Here is a 16,598-nt window from a genome sequence, read left to right as displayed (position 1 = left end):
ATCGAGAAGTCTTTTCACCCTCAATGGGTTACTTTACGGTTTGCAATGTCCATTCCCAGAATAACCGGTGCAATATTCCTTGATGGTACAGTGACTACTGAACAGTATGTGAAGGTTTTGGAAGATGATTTTATCCCCAATCTCCCAAGTGATCCTGATTTCGACAAGGTGTGGTTCATGCAAGACGGAGCTCGACCCCATTGAAGCAGGAGAGTGTCTGGTGTCCGGGAGGAGCACTCTGGTGATCTCATTCGGCTCTAGGATACCCATGGGCCGCTGGAATGGGTCTTAACTGGCTACAGTAGTCTCCAGATCTGAACACATGTGACACCTTTTTGTGGGGCTATATTAAAGACAAGGTGTACAGCCATAACCCCAAAACCATTGCTGAGCGGAAAACAGCCATTCAGGAGGTGATCGACAGATGCTGTCGATGTTCTGACACTTCAGTGGGACATGCAGAATTCCGCTATTCGTCTGCGCCACATCATCGCCAATGATGGCAGACATATCGAATATGTCATAACCTAAATCCGAATATCAGTAGTGACGTTTAGGTATTGAATGAAGGGTGTGCACACAGTAGTTTGTAACTAATTTATGTTTTTTTCATATATTTCAATAAATGACACCCTGTAAATAGCAGGTTAGCACAATAGTAGCCCTATAGATCACATATTCATACAAGAAGCCTAAGTTAAAGAAATTGAAGTCTGTTCAGTAATAAATAGAGGGCACATATAGTCACATACTAATTAGTCTAAAACTATAAGAGAACTTGGAGCAGAAGTTGAGGCCCAGAACTGTAACAAACTCAGAGCCAGACAGCAGGTGCTGGTCACTGAACTGTTTGAGCAGCCGCTGTGTCGTCAGACTATGAGCGCCAGAACCAGGCCACACACTAGCATCATGTAATCGATGCAAGTTGGCTGACCTACTGCTGGTTACACCACACCTTCCAGACATCAACACACTCGACATTTGGATGTGATCCAGAAACACTGACGTCATTGTGGAGTCAGCAGGACGAAGCAGTGTTTAATAGTTGCAAAACCAGTTTGTCATCATTCGGACTGTTGGGCTGAAGTGAGACCCAATCCATATCGATTACAGCCTCAGCCATAATTCTGACGATGCCAGGCCATGAAGCAAAGTATGCTGCCTGTCTTCCCAGGCCGGACAGCCATCCACCCCTGCCCTTCAGTGTCGTTCCCGACTCTGACGCCTGGCAACTCCAATGCTGTGTGGCTTGTAACAGTAGTGGGATTGGTTTGGAGACTGATGCAGCAATGGAGCCAGGGAAATACACAGCATGATAGCACAAGATTTCTAGCAGTGATTCAACAGGAACATCAATACATGTAAGTAGCAGCAAAAACATTCTTACTTTCACTAGTTGGATTACTTACATCGTTTGGTTTGACCTTTCCCGCCTTTTTTCCATACTGTCAGGATTAGACACTGTGATAGCGTTCAGTTAGGACTCACGGCCAAACTGTTAACTCCAGTGATATCCACCCAATCCTCTTTATCTGTGCATTCCGCCCCATGTATTGAGTCACAAACACTATTATGTTGTATTTGCATAAAAGAGGGTATTAGATCAGCAGGGCAGAGAGCATACCTGGCTCATATATTCCAAACCTTGGGTAACCCGAAAACTTTGGTAATTTCCTAAGGATAAGACAGAAGGATAAGATGGAGGAGGCACAAGGATTTGTGCTGCAAATAAGTGATTACATACAGTACATGTTTTAGGATGAAATAGGACACTGACGATACCACAAATATCAGTAATTAGAGATAGGAATAATGTAGGTCAATAAACCTGGGCTATTAGGACATGAGTAGTTTGGGGGCACACTGGGTGCACTAACAAGGGGAGGCCGCCAATTGTGAAATTATTAATGTGGAAAATTATTAATTTTAGAGAGTATTTCACCGCAACGGTTTCTTTTAACTGTCGATTTTCTCGACAACAGCTGAGAAGTGCATCTTGGTGCTTTGCCACATTACACCTCTGGCCATGAGCTTTTATTATACGCAGTATGAATCGAACTTGAACTTCACAATTGGCGGCCTCCCCTTGTAAAAGTAAAAAATTGCACACACAGAAAGTGAATGAATATGTATGTCAAAACATGCAAAAAATTAAAAATTACAAAAATTAATTAGACTATACAAATCATAATATTGCATATCACCTCTATAAATTGATATTTGCAGTTGACAGCGATATAATGGATCAGACATACAGTTGCACTTTAAATACAGCATTTTCAGAAGCAGTTACATAAATCGATATTTACAGTTGATAATATAATAATGAAAATGAATAAATGAAGATAGAAATACATGATAAAAATTTAATATGATTATATGCCTCACAATATACTCAAAATGTTTACATAATATACTTAAAAAGTTTTCGGAATAAATCAGACATCTGAAAATGAAATTTTACTGCAACATTTTCAAACGTATGTTGAAAATATAACATTTATAAAAATATTCATTCAGATTATATACATAACATACTTAGAGTTGATGATGATATAATGGCTTTCTATTTTAAAAGCGAAAATGAATATTTATATATGAGTATTTATAGTTGATGATATAATGGTTTTATATTTCAATACTGCAAATGAATATTTACATATTTAAGTTAATGTTGATAAAAAGGTTTTATAGGTCAATCATGAAGACTGGATTTTATTTCAGTTAATAACCATATGGAACTATATTACAATTTTAGTACTATTTTTTATTATATTGAAATGACAATTTTTCTTAAGATGTTTGTTTATAAAATTTTAAGCATTAACATCTTTTGTTATTTGATTGCACTCTAATTTTATTTTTCCTCCAACTTCATTTTCTATTAAGTTTATCATAGATTCATCACTCACCTACTGAACGTTTTTATAGTTTAATGTAAATTCCTCTTTATGTGTTAAACGCTCTTACCAGTTTTCAAAAAATAGTGACTCTGAAGCCCTGTTGAAACCCAAGCTGTAACACAGTTACATCCTATCTTTTCAGTTCATTCACCCACCGTACAACCCGTTTCTATTGTATTTGTTCCATTATCAGTGGATATTATGGACTCTGTATCCATCTATTTACAGTTTATAATGACATAATGGATCAAACATATGAAGACTGAATCTTCTTTTAACGCATCCTTAATCATCTCCTGCTTCATTGTAATCATATGTTGAATAATTCATATTATCAGCTGGACCAGATCTAAAACTCATATATAGTTGAGTACAATTAGGATACCCCCTTCCATCAACACTATGAACGTTAATTTCTGTGACCTTATTAGGAATATTCACTGAAAAGGTGATAAAAAAGGAGATAAAATGTATTAAAGTAGCTAGGATTTGGTAATTCACTCAATATAAGGGTTATTTTATAAATTATTCGATTCACGATTTTATTCATTCCGGATTACATTGTTAATATACATATTTAGCATATCTCCTAGTGTTCGTTTAGTAAAATTAAATATAGGTATCTTTTTGTTCATGTTATAAACATTATCATATAAGTGTAATTCAGGATCTCTTCTTAGCTTTGTTACAATGTTAAGAAACATTCTGTTATTGCTGATTTCATTTCTTCATCACCTGACCATGTAATATAATTTTATCAGTTAGCACATTATTAACTATAGTTTTCATCTTTTGGGATATTTTCAGTGACACTATTTGCATAATTCAAATAATCACAAAATATTTCTTCCAGAGTAATGTAACAGATTTTAATTTGGCAGCAACATTAGTTATTAAACTCATTACTTTTTCAAACTTCTAACTGATAAGAATAGACAAACTTTTCTATTCAAATTATTTCTACCATATTTATGACTTTGTTTTGAATATATTCAAATTCTAGAGATAAAGGGTTATTGTATTTTATTTTAGTGTAGTCAGGACTGTAAGTAATTTAATGTTGAATAAAATTTGACTTGATTTTTCTAATTTTTTCAGTGCCTAGCATCACAGTCTCTGTATTATTAGCCAGTCCATAATGAATAAAACATAAAGTATCATTAGACAGCAGAAAATGTTTTTGTTCAAATGATGAATACCAACCATCTGTAAACCATATATCTAAATTAGGTTGATAGTTGCTATAGTTAACGAATTGGAGTATATTTATGGTAGATGTTGATCCAGTAATACTTCTAGTTTAGATACACTCTATTATTATTACTGTATGACTATCTTATGATATAATAATAACTCTACTTAAAAATTTTGAAATACGTGTTATCTGGATGAAATATTTTAAGTATAGAAAAATTGAGATACTTCTATAACTGTTATTTATGATAATAAAAGTTCTAGATGATAAGAGCAAAGCAATAAAGTATTCAGATGATTTTGGTCATTTGCATATAGCAGACACTCCAAATACATGAGTGAGAGAAGAGAAGTGTTAAAGTTATTTCAGTTAATATATGCCTTGACATAAGCGATGAATTAAGTGAGGATAATTTTATGAAAATGAAAGATACATTGACTGATTATAGTAGCCATATATATATAAATGGAGAAGAAAAACTATAAAATGGTATTATAAAGGAACAACAATTTTTTTTACAAGTAACAGAGGCAGCATTTCATTTATGACAAAGATGCACGCATAGTCAGTTTGATCATAATAGTAATAATCCTGATATTTTAGTAAAAAATAAAGGAGAAGTACATATATATGAAATTGATACTCCTCACCAAGCCAAAGACAACTAGATGGAAAAGGAAATGTGTTAACTCATGCATTTTTCCAGGTACAAATAACAACTAGGATAGGAATACATAGTGATCTAGGTGAGATATGTCACTTGGAGATTTATAGATATACACCAGAAGATCAAGTTAACCTATTTGAAGTATTAGTGCATAAGCTTGGTTACACACTAAATCTAAAACACACAGATGTACATAGTTCAAAAATATATGTATACTATAATGGATCGAATTTACAATTATCTCTTTTTGAAACAGACACAATACAAAATTTGTATGGCAAAATATGAGTACTAGCAACACAAACATTCATACAAAAAGAGCACCAGTTGTATCAACTGCACAAGACGAACCAGTTGAATCAATAAGTCACAATAAACATATTGTCAACTTAATATTTGTAACTGTTTTTTAATTATTTTTATCAGGTGTGTGTGTGTGTTTGTGTGTGTGTGTGTGTGTGTGTGTGTGTGTGTGTGTGTGTGTGTGTGTGTGTGTGTGTGTGTGTGTGTGTGTGAGTGTATGCCAGTAGGTGATATGATAAAAAAACAAGTTAATAACAAATTTGTTAACATATTTATCCCAAAGTTTACAGCCTATAGCTGCTGTACATCAATGGCCAAGTGGTGAAGTTGTAATATTTGTTGACAACATGATCTATATAATATACTTACACACCTTACAATTGGAAATGCGGTGTGTCTAGGGCCTCCCATCAGGTAGACCATTCGCATGGTGCAAGTCTTTCGAGTTGACGCTACTTCGACGACTTGGGTGTCGATGGGGCTGAAATGAGGATGATAAGAACAACACAACACCCAGTCCCTGACTGGAGAAAATCCCTGAGTCAGACAGGAATCGAACCCAGGCTATTAGGTATGACATTCTGTCATGCTGACCACTCAGCTTTCAGGGGTAGACACCTTAAAATTAATCCAAGGGTATACAAAGTGATGGTCTAGTACAATATTATGCTAGTTTATGTATTAAATGTTGTAGCTAACATATAATCAGGTAGCACATATTTATTCTTTAATGATTTTTTTCTATGCAGTGTTGAATGAATGTAATTTTAAATATAAAATATACGAAATTGTAAGCAGGAACTTTTTCAGGACTGCCAAGAGGTATCAATTCTGCGTTCAGATACATTAATGGCATGTATTGTTTTTCAAAGAGGTTATATTCTATGAGTATAATGAATTGATAAGAAAGGTAGTAAGAGGTGGTAAAACTGATTGATTGCTGGCATAGAATGTATTAAATAATCTGTGTTAATTCAAGAGCTAATAACTGTACTATACAGTATAGAAGCTTGAACATTTTACTGTTATGCAAATGAATGGCAGCTAAGCTTTGTGTGAACAAAGATATGCCATTTGAAAAAGTACAAATGTAGACACACCATATATATATAATTGGGTTAGGAAACATTATTGGAGCTCGATAATGATTTTATAAAATTATATTACCAGGTTTATTAGCAAAAATGATAGAATGGGATTATTGTGCAGCTACAATTGGATCGAATATTGAATATGAAGGTATGATAAATAAGGTAAAAAGGTTCATTAGAATCTCTACCACAATAATTGAAAATAAATAGTGTATTGTATACATGGATTATTTCAGTATTAGATTATCTTACATGAACAAGCAGATGTATTTAATGGTAGGCATATGAAAAAATAATATTGAAGAATACGATAAAGATATTTTTGTTAGTTTTAAATATTTTTGTAGGAATATCAACAATGTAGGAGAAGACAGACTGCTAGTTACTGTAAAAAAGACATATTAAGCTGCTGACAGGTACAATTAAAATAGACTTACAAAAAGTTTTCAGCCACAGCCTTCATAAGCAAAAGAGAAACAATACTGTTCATACATACAGGCAAGCACATGTCACACACACAGCACTGCCAACTCCAGCAGCTTGGGCTAAAATGCCATTCCGCTGGGCACTGACGAAGTTAGGTACAAACAGTTTGAATGTTGTGAAGATGCAGCTCAAATGTGAATTACCTTTACTTACACAGAAAAATATATGTGGTTTAATTATGAGGCTCAACAATGAACAAGAATATACAATCCAAATCTAATAATAGCTCATAATTTTAGTTTGATGCCATATATAAATTTAAGTCAAATGATGACATCTATAAGTGGATGATAGCTAGCAAACATATTGGTTATAATTTTATAGCTCGTTATGCCAAAGGATGTGATTTGCAATTCATTCTGCAGTATTGTGTTGAAATGCAATAAAACCATGTAATAACCACACAGGAACTACACTACTGTTATAGATATGAAACAAATAGGTATAGAATTGTAGATAGGCCAACCTAGCAGTTTTCCAAAGTGTTAAGAAAAGGATATTTGCACATTTATTGAATACACAAGAGAATGAAAATTACATAGGACCTATTCTTGATATCAAATACTACTGTGTTGAATCTATGAAACCAAAAGACAGAGAAATATTTATCATATGGTATACTGAAAAAGGCAAATAAAATAATGTATTCAGTATGAAAAAGGAAATAAATGAATATTGTAATTCTGATGCAAATACTGTGAGGAGAGTTTGTTTAGAATTAAGGAAACAGTTTCTAGAAATAGCTAACATAGATCCAGTCTATTATTTAACAATTGCTGAAGATTTTATGGCTGTATACAGATCTAAATATTTTCCCAGTAGCAGAACTACTGTTTTGGACAAACAACAAAAGGAGATTTATAGTAAGATGTCTATAGCTTGCCAAATAGTCTAAACAACAACATTATTCAACACACTCTCAATGACCATGAAGTTAATATATATGGAGTTAAAGTAGATGGATCTGATAAAAAAATAGTAGTGTATGTAAGTATCATAGATTTTTAGGATAGTTCTAAAAAAATCTTTTATAAATGAAACAGTTAACAACGAAAATAAAAATTAATTTCTGATTTGTCTCAAAACACAATAATGAGAAGTACAATGATATGAATTTAGGGTATCACTTATTAGAAATGTGAGAATGTGATGAAATTCAATCAGAAAAATATTAAAAGATTGAGCAACTGAAACAGTTACCTGAAATGATTGAAACACTGAATCCAAGTTTCTATGGCGATCATAAAAAATCAATAAATTTAGGGGCTAAATCATATCGTATTAACAATAAAATAAGATGTTTTGTCTCGTGTACTCTTTATCCAGCTATAGACTATTATGTTTATCATCCTATAGGGCATCCAACAAAATATATAAACCAAAATATTATAATAGATAATGGCATTTAACAATAAAACGTAAAATATTAGCCCCTATATGACAGTATCACCCAGTTGTACATGCACAGGTAAATTTTTATAAAAATGAATAGCTGTTGTTTTCTTTATGTATAAAATATAAAGAAGAGAAAATAAATAAATATAATTGCAATGACAAAGAAGGGGCTCTTGTGGGTACATAGATCATGGATGAAATAAATACAGCTACAAGAAAGTTATTTAAAATTTTAAAAATATATGAGCTGCAATACTTCAAAAATAAGAGCAATACATTATTTAAAAATTACGTAAAAGGTTTTCTGAAAATAGGATGAGAAACTAGATCACGTCATTCCCCTAAACAGAGAGTTGTATATGAAAGCTGTCATAGAAAAATTGGATATTGAATTAGATACTGATCAGACAGAAAAAAGCCCATGTAAATACACAGTTGCTAAGCTGTGTATGAATTCATTATGAGGTAGATTTCGTCAATGACAAAATATGAACAAAACTGAATATATTGCAGATCTACAAAAATTCTATGAAATACTCTTGGTTGATCAACTAGATAATATAGGTACAAACTTTATTAATGAGAAAATGACTGAGGTAAAATACTACTTCAAGAACTATTATGTAGAACACAACATGGCTACAAATATTTTTCATAGCTGCATTTGCTACATCAAATGTAATGCTGAGATTATATTAAATGTTAGATAAACTAGGAAAAGATGTTGTTTATTTTCATTCAGATTCCAGAGCGTACATTGATGAGTGAACCAATACATTAGAAACAGGTTATATATTAGGTGAATGGACTGATAACACTAACTGGGTTATAGATTGGGCTTCGACAGGGCTTTAGAGTCACTTTTTTGTGAAAACTGGTAAGAGCGCTTTAAAGATATTAACATTAAAGTAAGAAAACATTCAACAGGTGAATGGTGAAGCCATGACAAGATTAATAGAAAAGAAGTTGGAAGAAAGATAAGATTAGAGTAGGATGAAACAAGAAGCGATGTTAATGCTCAAAATGTTATAAACAAACAACTTAAATGGAATTCTCATTTCAGTATGATAAAAGAGTAATGTAAAAAAATTATGATATGATTCTGTATGGATATTACCGGAAAAAATTCATCTTCATTATTGAAATATAAAGCCATTTCATCATCATTGACTTTAAACATGTAAATACTCACGTTCGTTACTGAAATATGGAACCATTATATGATCAGCTGCAAATACTTGTATGTAAATATTAATTTTAATTATTGAAATACAAAACCATGTGTTATGTATATAACCTGACTCAACATTTTTAGGAATGTTACATTTTCAACATACATTTGAAAATGTTGAATTAAAATTTCATTTTCATATGTTTGATCTATTATATCATCATCACCTATAAATGTTGATTTATACAATCTGATACACAATATTATGAGATGTATAATCTTATTCGTTTTAATAACCTCATTCACTTTCTATGTGAGCAATTTTAAGCTCCTAATGCAACCAGCATGTCCAAATACTACTGAGATCTAATCTGGAAAATGTGATAACCATAGAAAATAGTTAACTGGTACTGCTTACTTCATTGAGATAGGTTTAAGCCATGGTACAGTGCCTATCGATTAGAACTAGAATAAAGAGTCAAAATAGTGCCATTTGGTTACGGACGAAAGGTGGCCGTTAATTTGTAACATTATCAGTTAAACAGCTCCAGATCCTTTGAGAAGCAATGCGTGTGACAGCAGTAGATGGACCAGCAATAGCCAACCAAGCAAAACAAGTGATATAGCGGGAAAAATCAGATGTTGGAAGAGATGTGGAGGTAAATGAATTAAAGTTTTTTTTTTAATGTGCAGCACAGGAGGGGCTGATATAGCGCCTGTAACTGTGAAGTTACAGAATTTGTTTATAGTTCAGGTACGGCAGATATAGTGCCTTTAGGTGGGAAATTAAAGGGGTACTGTTGAGTATGGGTGAGGTGGGCATGGTGCCTGTGTTATCAGAGAGCTCTTGATGTCATACCACTGGATAACTCTCTCAGTTGAATTAATTGAGGAATAAACACTGAGTGAAAAGAAGAGGAAAGTTTGGACTGATTCCCAAGTCATGATGTCTTGAAACTGTGGCGAAGGCAAGGTTACCATGGATCTCCCACTATTGTAAATAAAATTTTCCTAATAGTTAAGATAAACCAATGTGGAGCAAATGGACAGTATGCAAACCACGTAGTCTACACAGGCTAGTATCGTTAAGCAGCAGTGTAGTGCTCAAATTCTGTTTGCATAGGGCAGTTCTGTTGCACCTAGGTTAAGGTAGACTGTAGTGCTCTTGGCAGATGATACAGGAACTGATCATGCAGTTCAGTGACGAGCACCTGCTGGTTGGCGTGGCCTTATGACAGTTCTGGGCTCAGACTTTTGCTCCAAGTTCTCCTTCACTTTTATCCTGTTAGATTTTCCTCCCTCACTAGTTGATAACGACAGGTTGTAAGAAGTTTGCATAAACTTGCTGATAGTTTATTACTTTTTGCTATATCATAGTACTAAAGGAACAGGTTAGTTTGCATACACATTAATGCCAAAGATAATTGTGCAGATCAAGGAGTGCCTGTTTTTCATGTTAACTATGGGTAGCATATCGTATTTTTTGAGTACATGCTAGTTAAGACTTAATATTATATTTGAGACTTCTGTTCGAGTTGTTAGAAGAATGTGATACAAGTTATAGACGTATGTGGGAGACACGACTTTAGCACTCAAAAACTAAGTAAGTTAGAATGCCTTCCTGATGAGTGTGCAGATGAGAACATATGGACTCAGTCGTTGAGAGAAAATATAAAAGGTGCAAAGGACAAAGGGAAATTATGAGTGGAGATGGCAATGTGAAATGTAAATAATTGTAAATAAACAAGTTTCGGTGTCCCAGCAAAATTCGAAGGCGAGTTTTCTTTGTAGCATAGAGCAGAACGTAATAAATAATATAATAAACTACAGAAAAATTTGGAGCAGAAGTCGTGCCCAGAACTGCATTAAGACCACAGCCAGACAGCAGCTGTTGATCATTGAACAGTGCCATAGCTCCGTGTGTCTTCAGAACGTGAGAGCTGGAACTAGGCCACAGCCTGGCGTCTCGTAATCAACGAAGATTTTCCGACCTACTGACGGTTACATCACACCTTCCGGACATCGACAGGCTCCAGACACCTCAGCGCGACCAAGAAAAGCCGCTGTTACCGTGGAATCATCAGGGGAAGCAGTATTTACCCACAGCCAAACCAGTTCATCATCTTTCGGCCTGCTGGAGAGTAAATGATGTCCCGTCTGTGTCAATCGGAGCTTCAGCCATAACACTGCCGACGCCAGGCACGAACCAAAGACCGCCGCCTGTCTGCCCAACACTCCCACAACACTCCACCAGATGCCCACCCTTGCTCTCCAGTCGTCATTCCAAAGTTCGAGCCCAGCAGACACTATGGCTGTGCTGCTGGTACGCCACAGTCTGTTTTGGATGAAGCCTGATGTAACATCTGTCTCACCATCATTGAATCAGATCAATGCCCCACTGTCTAAGCAGCTTGCCTCTCCGTGCCATTGGTTATTACTATCCTGCCATTCAGCATGGGATGAAACATAGAGAAGTAAATTCATTGAAATGAGTGTACTAGCCGGATGGAATAACTGAAAACCTGTTGATGTTCATGGAAGAGTCAAGTTGAAGATTAAATAAAGTACTCAAACTTCCTGTCAGATTAAAACTGTGTTGCAGACCGAGATTCAAACTCGGGACCTTTGCCTTTTGTGGGCAAGTGCTCTACCAACTCTCTGTTTGGTATTGTATTGAGTCAGATATTTATACACTTTGTGAGCTCATAGTAAAATCTTTAAATGATTGATACCGCCAGGTGGGATATTTTGACTTATAGATGGTATTTTATTGTTATCAATCATAATATTCTATTACAGAAGTTAGGGTTTCAAGGAATATGTAGTACAACACATACCTGGTTTAGTTCTTATTACAAAAATGTTGGAAGTTACTTTTTGTTATTCAAGTAATAGAAAGAGGGATGCCACATCTGCATGGTCATAAATTACAGTGGGAGACCCACAGGGCTCGACTGATGGCCCAATGCTCTTCTTGCTGTATGATACCAACCTACCATTTTACTTGAATCAAGAAAGAGAATTAGTATTGTCTCTAGGTAATATAAGCATTGTTGTAAAGACAGACAAGAAGTACCACCATAGAAAATAGTATCTAATGTTTTGTTAAAATTGCTGACTGGTTCTGCACAAATGGGCTCCTTTATGCTTTGAAAATACTCAGCTGATCCAGTTTTTTACTGTCAATAATATCTTACCTCCCATCTAGTATAACATTAAGAACTAATAAACAAGTAGAAAGATCTAATTTATCAGGTGTGTTTATTCATAAAAATTTAAACGGGAAAAACTGTATAGTCGACCTGCTAAAATGTTGAATATCAACTAACTTCGCCATAAAAGCAATTGCCAACTTTGAGGACATAGAAGTCAGTTTGCACCTTTTCATGCAATGATTCAGGATTGAGTGAAGGGTTTGCAAACATATATCTTGCAGGCACCTCTTTAAACAACTGGGTATATTAACCATTTAACAAATTGCTATTAACAACTCATCTAAGATTTTGAGATTAACATCAATATTGACAAATACTACATTAAGAGGAATAAGATCTAGTTAGGCCTTTCACAAATCTAGCTTTTGTGGAGAACTGGGTGAAATATAAAACTGCAAAGCTTTTAGAAAATCTATCTATGAAAATAAACTGTCTGGCAGGTAACAGAAGTGTTTTCAAATGTAGTTTACAGATTTTTCTCCTTGACAATTCCATCTGCGCCATAGAGGAATTATTAAATGAAAATAATAAGTCATTATCACAGATAAAACATGAATGCAGTGTGCTTATACATGCCACTCAGTATGAGTGATAGATAATTTTGATGAATAAAACTTGCAGCCAAAGATATTTGAAGAACAAGAAAACAGTAACATAAAACAATATGTCAAGGGTAAATGTACAAATATTGGTCAATGGTTAAATTTTTATTTAGCAGTTTATGAGCTATATCGAGCTATATCTTCAGTATGGGATGATGATCACATTGGCTTTGCAAAAGAAATTACCTGTTCAGAAATGGAAATAAATATTCCATGGATTACCATCCTGACCTGGAGATGTGCAGAGATTACAAATAATGGTTACGTTAATAGTAGATGGATGATGTGAGAGGCAGAAAATGAACTTTGAAGAGATTACTATGGCTCTCTGTTGTATACTGAACTGATGAAGGTAGTTGATTAATATAATTCATGTGTGTAGCAATGAACTGAATGTGTGATCTTTTTACTCAACAGTAATATTGGAAGTTACTTATAAAAATCTGGTGTAGCAATATATTTTAGAGTATTTATGACAGGTCTGGGAAAGAAGTTCGAGAGAACAATGTCACACAAAGCTAAAGAAGATACTACTACACTTAAGATATACACTGCACACTGGGTTAATGGCGTCACATTGGCGTCAAATTTGACTGCTATTCTACCGATTGCCACCGTGGATGTGTCACACGATGAGAAGGCCGTCAAAACCCCACTTACCTACATTGCACCCCTTCTCTGCGATGAAGGTCAGAGCCACGACACTCAGCTATGATATCATGCAGTTTATCTGTGGGTGGCCAAGGAAAACATTTTTATGCACCGCCCCTCATAATCGATACGAAAAGGCCTCAGGGGGTAACTTAAGGGCGTCAGTGCCACATGCATCCGAGCTCTCTGAGGCCCACCTGCTAGTGCACGGCAGTGGCTACTGTGGCGGCGCTGTGATGCCTCACACTGCATTGTAAGCGTCAGCTACTGCTCATCGCTTTGGAATAAAATACTTTACTGTTCTTGAGTAAGTCTAAAAAAAAGAAGATTTATGATTTGCATTTCATGTGTTGCACATGAGGATACCCTTTTATTGCTAGTAGGCCTCTAGAAGAGTGTAGCGTTCCAAAGGATTGGAAAAGGGCACAGGTCATCCCAGTTTTTCAAGAAGGGACGTCGAACAGATGTGCAGAACTATAGACCTATATCTCTAATGTCGATCAGTTGTAGAATTTTGGAACACGTATAATGTTCGAGTGTAATGACTTTTCTGGAGACTAGAAACCTACTCTGTAGGAATCAGCATGGGTTTCGAAAAAGACGGTCGTGTGAAACCCAGATCGCGCTATTCGTCCACGAGACTCAGAGGGCCATAGACACGGGTTCACAGGTAGATGGCGTGTTTCTTGACTTCCGCAAGGCATTCGATACTATTCCCCACAGTCGTTTAATGAACAAAGTAAGAGCATATGGACTATCAGACCAATTGTGTGATTGGATTGAAGAGTTCCTAGATAACAGAACGCAACATGTCATTCTCAATGGAGAGAAGTCTTCCGAAGTAAGAGTGATTTCAGGTGTGCTGCAGGGGAGTGTCATAGGACCGTTGCTATTCACAGTATACATAAATGACCTTGTGGATGACATCGGAAGTTCACTGACGCTATTTGCAGATGATGCTGTGGTGTATCGAGAGGTTGTAACAATGGAAAATTGTACTGAAATGCAGGAGGATCTGCAACGAATTGACACATGGTGCAGGGAATGGCAATTGAATCTGAATGTAGACAGGTGTAATGTGCTGCGAATACATTGAAAGGTAGATCCCTTATCACTTAGTTACAAAATAGCAGGTCAGCAACTGGAAGCAGTTAATTCTATCAGTTATCTGGGAGTACGCATTAGGAGTGATTTAAAATGGAATGATCATATAAAGTTGATCGTCGGTAAAGCAGATGCCAGACTGAGCTTCATTGGAAGAATCCTAAGGAAATACAATCCGAAAACAAAGGAAGTAGGTTACAGTACGCTTGTTCGCCCACTGCTTGAATATTGCTCAGCAGTGTGGGATACATACCAGATAGTGTTGATAGAAGAGATAGAGAAGATCCAACGGAGAGCAGCGTGCTTCGTTACAGGATCATTTAGTGATCACGAAAGCGTTACGGAGATGATAGATAAACTCCAGTGGAAGACTCTGCAGGAGAGACGCTCAGTAGCTCGGTACGGGCTTTTGTTGAAGTTTCGAGAACATACCTTCACTGAAGAGTCCTACGTATATCTCGCGAAGAGACCATGAGGATAAAATCAGAGAGATTAGAGCCCACACAGAAGCATACCGACAATCCTTCTTTCCACGAACAATACGAGACTGGAATAGAAGGGAGAACAGATAGAGGTACTCAGGGTACCCTCCGCCACACACCGTCAGGTGGCTTGCGGAGTATGGATGTAGATGTAGCTGTAGATGTCTTAAACGTATTTTGGTGTACGCCCAGTCCCAGGCTTTATCTTTAATGTTCACTTAGTCTTGATAGTTTTGTGATCCCTGGGTAGCCCTTTCCCTTCGAATGTGTCATCACAAAGCAGAGATTGGAGTTCTTTTTCGTTTTTTTTTTTCACTCTTACTTATTCATGTCTTCCAACGCCTCCTTGACAACAATATCTTCATTTCGATATTTTTCTTGCAAGTAGTAAGTAAAATGGTTAGGTCTTTCCCTGGGTTTAGGTTCTTTGTTTGATCTTTTAGGTGTAAGCCCCTTGAAGAACTATGGGAATCACGTTTTGCTTCTCATTTTTCTCACCTTGAGATTTATATTCCATTTGATCACTGTCTAAACCACGAAAGAGCTCATTATTATTGTGTAGGTCTACTGGTTTAATTTCTTCTACAGCATGTTAAGAGTTGATGTCATGAAGAACTGCTTATTGTGCCAAGCTTAAGACATTGGTGATCTTAGTTCCTCTCTCTTTGAACTTGGAAAATTCTCATCCTCAGGAAATTTACAGCCCTGCTGACTACTAGATCTAGCAAGTATCCCTATCAATGAATCGATAGTATATGGTTCCCTGGTTGTGGCTTATAAATGTTGACTTCTATGACTTCTTACACCACTCCTTGTGAAGATGTTTCGAAATGTCAACCACTGAACTGCAGCAAAAAATTCTCGAGAGTGATAAAGAAGGCTTTCTCCTGTATGTAATTACTATGGATTTTTGTCTCCAAGTGTGGTGGATGGAGAACAGTTTGACAGGTATGTAGCTGTAGACACAGCTTCACTCCACTATTCCTTTGGTGAGTTGGCATGAAACATCATGGAATGAGTTTTTTCAACCAATATTTGATTAGCACTTTTGGCAACACGCTTTTGCTATGGATTGAACCCTTATGTTACCTGGTGTACAGTACCTACAGAAGTCAGAGATGTTTTTAGTTCATCATTAACATAAACCATCCTATTATCAGATAACATCTTCTTGATGTTTCTGTGTCACAGATTTTCCATTATGACTTTGAAGTTTTCAAATGTCTGTTGACCTCAGACTTGTCTTCAAAAAATCAGGGATATTATATCTTAAAAAAGTCATTAATAAATGTTAGAAAATAAAGATTTCCACCAATACAAAATGTCTCCATTG

The sequence above is a fragment of the Schistocerca nitens genome, chromosome 2, assembly GCF_023898315.1.
Source record: "Schistocerca nitens isolate TAMUIC-IGC-003100 chromosome 2, iqSchNite1.1, whole genome shotgun sequence".
NCBI classification, from domain to species: Eukaryota; Metazoa; Arthropoda; class Insecta; order Orthoptera; family Acrididae; genus Schistocerca; species Schistocerca nitens.
The sequence above is the reverse complement of the archived record's forward strand: the minus strand, read 5'-3'. Positions refer to the sequence as shown.